General features: G+C 44.3%; 1 non-coding gene and 1 pseudogene across 1 annotated transcript; one reads left to right on the forward strand and one right to left on the reverse strand.

The window, feature by feature from the left end:
* Positions 1–3,662: 3,662 nt before the first annotated feature.
* Positions 3,663–4,213, reverse strand: LOC142430994 (ubiquitin-ribosomal protein eL40 fusion protein pseudogene; annotated as a pseudogene).
* A 558-nt stretch (positions 4,214–4,771) lies between these two features.
* LOC142431262 (U1 spliceosomal RNA) lies at positions 4,772–4,932 on the forward strand. The gene has a single exon (XR_012780794.1). It is a non-coding gene; the product is annotated as a U1 spliceosomal RNA (small nuclear RNA).
* Positions 4,933–7,274: the final 2,342 nt, after the last annotated feature.

The following is a 7,274-nucleotide window of genomic DNA, read 5'->3' on the forward strand; positions in this document are numbered from 1 at the left end:
TCACATGTCCACTCTATGTGAACTAAGTCTAGCCATCGTCACTTACAAGGAGCATTCTGGGTATCCTTCTTCCCAGATTTTTTGTTCTTTTGGCAGTCCAACGTACTAATACTCTTCACCAAGACCGTAATTCAAACGCATCAACCCTTTGGTCTTCCATATGCAGTGTTCAGGTTTTCCAGGCCAATGGCTCGGGGCAAGCACACGGCAGTTCTCAAAGAGACAGCCTGGCTCTTCAACACTTCAAAGAGGTTTGTGCAGCACATTTCCCAATGCTGTGTCGTCTTTGATTTCTTGCCTGCTGCTTCCAAGAACAGTGATTGTGCATCCAAAGGATGATAACCTTGACAGCTTCAATCCGTTGATCATGCTTTTGCGTGTTGGTCCTGGTGTGAGGGTTTTGGTTTTGTTTAGATTGAGTTGCAATTCATCCTGAAGGCTGCAATCTTTGATTTCGCCAGCAAGTGCTTCAACTCTTCCTCGCTTTCAGCAAGGGAGGCTGTGTCACCTGCGAATGGCAGGTTCTTAATAAACCTCCTCGAAATATTAGTGCCACAATCTTCTGCATTTGGCCCGGATGATCTCATTATTTGCTTAGCATACAGATTGAAAAGGAAGGTGAAAGGATACGATCCCAACCACATACTTTTCCCGACGTTTAACCCGGAATTCCCTTGTTTCGTTCAAAAGGCTGCCTCTTGGTCCACTGACATGATCCCCATGAACACAGTCAAGTGTTTGGGAATTCCTATTTTTCTCCATGCTGCGACCCACACAGTCCAATGCCTTTTAGTAGTCAATAAAGCATAAGTAAATATCTTTCTTATATTCTGTATTTTGGCGTCAGCCATGATGTCCCTCGTTCCATGTATTTTTATGAATCTGGCTTAATTTCTGGCAGCTCCCTGTCAATGGACTACTGCAACCATTGTTAAATGAACTCCAGCAAAATTTCACTTGCATGTAATACTAATGGAATTGTTCAATAATTTCTGCATTTTGTTGGAAGTGATGATGCCGAAACGCAATGCCATTACCCTAAATAAGGCCAGGGTGTGACTGTAGAATAGACCATTAATTGCTCATATGCAAGTTTAGGATGAAGCTGAAGAAAATTAAAACAAGTTGATGCAAGCCAAAATATGATATCGAGCACATCCCATTTACAGACTCTCTCGGGAACACACTTGATGCGCTGAACAATAATGACTGACGACCAACAGAAAGGGGACGTGCCAGGGAAAATACATGTAACAGGAAAGTACCTACTTAAGAACATGGATGGGTTCTAAAGTTAAGATGGTGGCCTAACCTTGGCTGTCCCTGAGTTGACTTGACCTTAGGTGTCCCTGAGCTCTTCTCCAGGAGAACAATCTATGATCCCTACCAGAGAGAGTAAGCGTTACTTAGAGTTAGATGATCTCATTGCTTTTGATGGAAGACGACCTCCAGGCAGATAACCTTCAAGCAGTTCACCTTCAAGAGTAGGACAGTGACCATGTGCTTGCAAGCAGCATTTTAAAGTTGGCTTTATTATGGGGGGACATTGTGGGGAACAACTTTTACTTAGCAGAACGGACTGGGATGCATTTCTTACTCACAAACGTGAAGGCCTCCCTCCCTTCACCAGACTCCTTAAACATGAGGGCAGAGATTTTGTCTGCATATGCTCTCTTCTGGTTCTCCGTTTCCCACAACGTGGGTGTGTTTATGCAGAACCTGCACACCACTATGAGGGACAACCAGGGGACAATGCATAGTTTAAAATCTGAAGAAACTGGACATTCCCTTACACAAAGGTCTCAGGGAGGAAACAAGCCAGTCAGGGTGCGATGTAGCAACGATGAAACATACAACTTTCCTCTAGTTCCTAAATGCTTCCTCCTCCCCCACTATCATGATCCCAATTCTACCTTGTAAGTATGGTTAGACCAGAGGATGTACACTGGTCCAGATAGGAACTGGAAGCACAGGGAATCCAGGATGGATGATCCCTTCAGGACTAGTGGTGTGAGTGGTGATACTGGGAAGGGAAGGGAGTGGGTTGGAAAGGGGGAACTGATTACAAGGATTACATGTGACCTTCTCCCTGGGGGACGGACAACAGAAAAGTGGGTGAAGGGAGACATTGGACAGGAAAAGATATGATAAAATAATAATTTATAAATTATCAAGGGTTCATGAGGGAGGGGGCAGCAGGGAGGAAGGGGGGAAATTGAGGAGATGATGTCAGGATCTTAGGTGGAGAGCAAATGCTTTGAGAATGATGAGGGCAATGAATGTACAAATGTGCTTTACACAATTGATGTATGTATGTATTGTGATAAGTTATATGAGCCCCTAATAAAATGATTTTTTAAAAGGAAAAATAATCAGAAAAAGTGCATCACGGTTATATCATTTATTTCACCACACATATATATAACTTATTAAAGAGCCCTGAGACTGTAAGCATCGCTGGGAGCTTATCAAAGTGTTAGTTATTTGGATCCACTCTGGACCTACAGACCCAAAGTTATGTGAACAAGACGGCCATCTCTGTAGTTTGCATTTGTCAAGTTCTTCTCCAGCATCTTCCTAAGATGAGATGAACAGTTTCTTGGTGGTGTGTCTGCTACTGGCCAAATAATTGGGCTTGCGGATGTGATGTACGTGACACATAGATCTTTCTTACCTAGACACACTACTTACGACAGTAAGCCCACTTGGTGGACTAGCAGGGGCCATGGTTGGAGTGACTTAGTTCATTTAAAGCTCAAACTCCCCCATTCGCTGGTTGAAACTCTCTTATCGAATCAGGTGGTTTCTCAAAAAGTGACTGTTATTGAGGCTATTCCGACGCCTAGTGAGCTGACGGGACAGAGTGGAACTACCCCGGCGAGTTTCTGAGACTGCAAGTATTTATGGGAACAGAAAGCCTCATCTTTCCCTCGCAGATCAGCTGGTGGTTTCGAACTGCTGACTTTCAGGTTATCGGTCCAACTCCTAACTGCTTCTGTTCATGAGGTTTTCAGTATCTGACAGTGTTTCGATGCTACCCATAAGGTTTTCAGTGGTTAATTCCTCAGAAATGAACAGCCTACTCCTTCTTGATTAGAGTGGAATTAGTCCTGGAAACCTTAAATACAAAATACAACCAACAACTCACTGCTATTGAGTCAATTCTGACTGACAGCAACAGGACAGCACTGTCCCTGTGTGTTCCTGTTACATGTAAGCAAGGCAGCAATGCCATGTAATACACACAATGCTTTCTCCGCCAATTAAGACAGCCAAGCTATTTCTATTCTATGACATATAGTTTCTTTAAAATGTATTCCTCTGTTTAAAATTTTTTAAGTGTGAATTACACAAAAGACTGGATTTGCTTATGCTATTTATTATTGAGGCAAGGCCCTTTTATCTAGCCAAAGCTGTCTAAAGCACTCTGAATTGCTCGATACGGCAGCTAAAAGTTATGTGGCTGTAGGAAGATCGTTTCTGGCCCAGAGATCAACCAGCATCAATCAATGTTTACCAGGGGTTTGTATTGGAATCAGTACTCTGTGTAGTAAGAGTGGCATAATAGAGAGAAAGTGGCCAAGGACGGGGTCCCCATCGTGTGTGTGTCAGCTTGTCATGCAGTGGTAGCTTGTGTGTTGCTGTACTTCGGATGCTGGATGTCACTGCTGATTCCAAATGCCCCCAGGGTTGCCCAAAGGGAACCGGTTTCTTTTTTCTTTTTGCTTCAGGTCAGTGAAAGTGAGACTTTGTTGAGGGTCCAGGGCCACTGGGCTCAGGAGAACACCGGCAGGCGGCAGGAGAGCCGGCAGACAGACAGGGGCCTTATTTGATCTTCTTCTTGGGCGCAGGTGGTTGGTGTGGCTGCACTTCTTCTTGCGGCAGTTAACTGCTCGGGGTGATGGCGAGCTGAACACTTGCTGCCGATCATCTTGTCGCAGTTGTACTTCTGGGCCAGCTGGCGCAGGGATGACTCGATGAAACCACCACGCAGACGCAGCACCAACTTCAGGGTGGATTCTTTCTGGATGTTGTAGTTCGACAGAGTGCGGCCATCCTCCGGCTGTTTACCAGCAAAAATCAGTCGCTGCTGGTCTGCGGGAATGCCCTCCTTGTCTTGGATCTTAGCTTTGACATTCTCGAAGGTGTCGCTGCGCTCAACCTCAAGGGTGATGGTCTGGCCTGTCAGGGTCTTCACCAAGATCTGCATCTTTGCGTTACCCGCTCGGGCTGCCTTGCTGAGGAGAAAGAGGGCAGCGGAACCGGAAACGACCTGCACACCGGGAACCGGTTTCAACAAAGCATTCAGACTAAGAAGGAATAAGCTGTCCACTTCTGTTAGAAACTGGCCACTAAAAACCATACAGAGAGCCTTGAAACCATGTCAGATACGGAAAACTTCCACGTGAATTGCAATACATTTTGAAAAAGAGATGATCGGATTTAATAGGTCTGAGAAGCTTTACTTAGTTTCTTCCCTGAGCAAACATGTAGGGAAGTTGCTGGAGGTGAGGTGAGACTTGAACTAGGCTTTGGGGGGAGGCAGTTCAAATAACCAGAATACCACAAGCAGAGTCATGATGTGAGGTGTTAACACAGCACAGCTGGTTGTGCATCTCCATGGGAACCTAAACAGAAGGTTGACCCTTCTCCAACCGTAGGAATGTGGTCCTTGGAAAGAAGTTTTTCTATTTTTAAATAAAGTTTCATTGATACATCATTCACATCTCACACAATGCATTGATCTAAACACATTAAAAAGAGTTGTGCAATACTTACCTGGCAGAGGGGACACCATGATCAGGAAGGTGGTTTTCCCAGGGCGAGGCTCACCCATTGCATTCTGGAGGTGCTGACCCCTGCGATTTCCCCATATGTGGAAACTCGACTGCATAACTGTGGTAGTGGGGACTGCGTTCCTGCTCTCCCCTGGTTAAAAAAAGAAAAAAGAATTGTGCAATCATCACAATCAATTTTAGAAAGTTTTCTTCTTCCTTGTATTCACGGGTTCCCCTTTCCCCCCAATCTTCCTTCCCACAACCCTAAGAAACTACTGGTATTCGCCTAGTAACTATCTCTGTAGATTTTCTGATCCTGGCTTGGATATAAAGAAAACCATACAAAAACAAAACAATCCAGCAATGATCACAGAGAAAAACAATGAAAAAGAGAGCGGAACATATGAAAAATAAACTTTTAAAAGGAGTCAAAAGAGAGAGCAAATGATAAGGTGTTACATTTTAACCTAACTGCACCTGCATCTGTCCACTTTCCAATGAGCCCTGTCTAAGAACCGGGCGATTCACATCACTGGCCACTGGCCAGCCATTCACCAGAGGCTGAATCCACAGGAGGACACTGCACAGGGATTTGGGCCTTTCACCGTCACCCAAAAGGAGCTCCGAATTTAAGCTCTATTACCATTCCCTCCTCTGGTCTTGTCTTGGATTTTATTACTTACAATCCTTGGAACGCACAGGCTTGCGTGCCTTTTCCATGTGAACTTAGCTGACACTTGGCTTAGATGGCTACTTGTTTTAAGACAAGTCTTTACGACCCCAGACACTATTCTCCCTGATAGCTGGGCACCATCTGATTTCTTCACAACGCTTGGCTACAGCACCCCTGTCTTCAGTGATCTCTTCAGGAGGGCAAGTACTGAGTAGGGCTTAACCTTGAGAATGAATTGTTCTTAGATTAGAGCTACAATTAAGTGTGAGCTCAAAATCCATTTGTTTGTGTGTGTGTCTGTGTGTGTGTGTGTGCCCCTGATCCACTTTAGTAACATCATTATCAGTTGGGGGGGACATTATAGTAATTCTCATGATAGGCTCATTAATTTAGCCAATGGTGTAGAATTTAAAACCTTGTTGAAAAAAGGAAAGTATACATGTAAGGTAGCTTTTTATTTTAATTCTGTTTTAAAGATCATTTTATTGGGGACTCTTACAGCTTTTATAATAATCCATACATCAATTGTATCAAGCATATTTGTATATATGTTGCCATCATTCTTTTCTAAGCATTTATTTTCTATCTGAGCCTTTGGTATCAGATCCTCTTTTCTCTCCCTCCCCCCATTCGTGACCACTTGGTAAATTATTATTTTTTCATACCTTACCCTGACCACTGTCTCTCTTCCCCCATGGTTTCTATTGTTTGCCCTTTTGGGGAGGGGGTTATGTGTCCGTCATTGTGATTGATTCCCCCTTTCTCTCCTCCTCTCCCCACTTTCCCCCTACCCTTCTGGTATCACTGCTCCCATTTCTGTTCCTAAGGGGGTTTATCTGACCTGGATTCCGCGTGTCATCATGAGCTCTTCTCTGTACCAGTGTTCATGCTCTACAGGCCCAGAGTGAAAGGCAGGACTGGGGTCATGATAGTGGGGGTGAGGAAGCTTCGAGGAACCAGAGGAATATTGTGCTTCATCGGTGCTATACTGCGCCCTGGTTGACTCATCCCTTCCTTGTGACCCTTCTGTGAGGGGATGTCCCTTTGTCTACAGATGGGTCTCTGCTCTGAAGCCCCTCATTCTCAATAATATGTGTGTTTGTTTTAGGTGTTCTGATGCCTGTTACCTGATCGCTTCGACACCTCATGGTCACACAGGCTGATGTTCTTCCATGTGGGCTTGCTTCTCTGCTGGATGGCCGCTTGTTTAGGGTAGCTTTTTAGACTAAAATACATGGATTGTTGATGTCTACAGATTAAAAACTTAAGTGACGACACTATTTTCACACAAAAAATGAGCATTGGAGATAGGGCAACATTTTCAATGATGTTCTTTCACAGAAGCAGAACGATGCCTTCTGTGTGGAAATAACATAAAAAGTCAAGAGAATAAGAAACCAGCAAACATATAGTAATCTGGAGTTCCTGTTTATTGGGCATGCTCAACACAAGAGCTTTGAACCAAAGCCCAATGACTTCCAACTCCATCACCTTGGGATAGTTTTCATCTGCTTATTCTCACACTAGGGCATTTCAGCCTTTAATCTAGTTCCTTTAAGCCACTACAGGCAAAGTCCAGTTCCCTTAGTGGGGTTTCCAAATGGGGTTGGCAGGAAGATTCTTTATGCTAACTTGGATGATTCTGTTATGTGCACTGGGATCAATGGACCATGACACACAGCTTGTCAGGATGGCTTTGTATGAATCAAGATTGAGGATCTGGTTTTGTTGGTAGGGGGCTGCACTTCAGTTACCATTACCCTGGCTGGTCATGTAGTAGGATGTGCTGATCCAATCTTCCTTAAGAGACTTGAACCCTGAGG

Source organism: Tenrec ecaudatus, chromosome 17 (assembly GCF_050624435.1).
Source record: "Tenrec ecaudatus isolate mTenEca1 chromosome 17, mTenEca1.hap1, whole genome shotgun sequence".
In the NCBI taxonomy this organism is placed as follows: domain Eukaryota; kingdom Metazoa; phylum Chordata; class Mammalia; order Afrosoricida; family Tenrecidae; genus Tenrec; species Tenrec ecaudatus.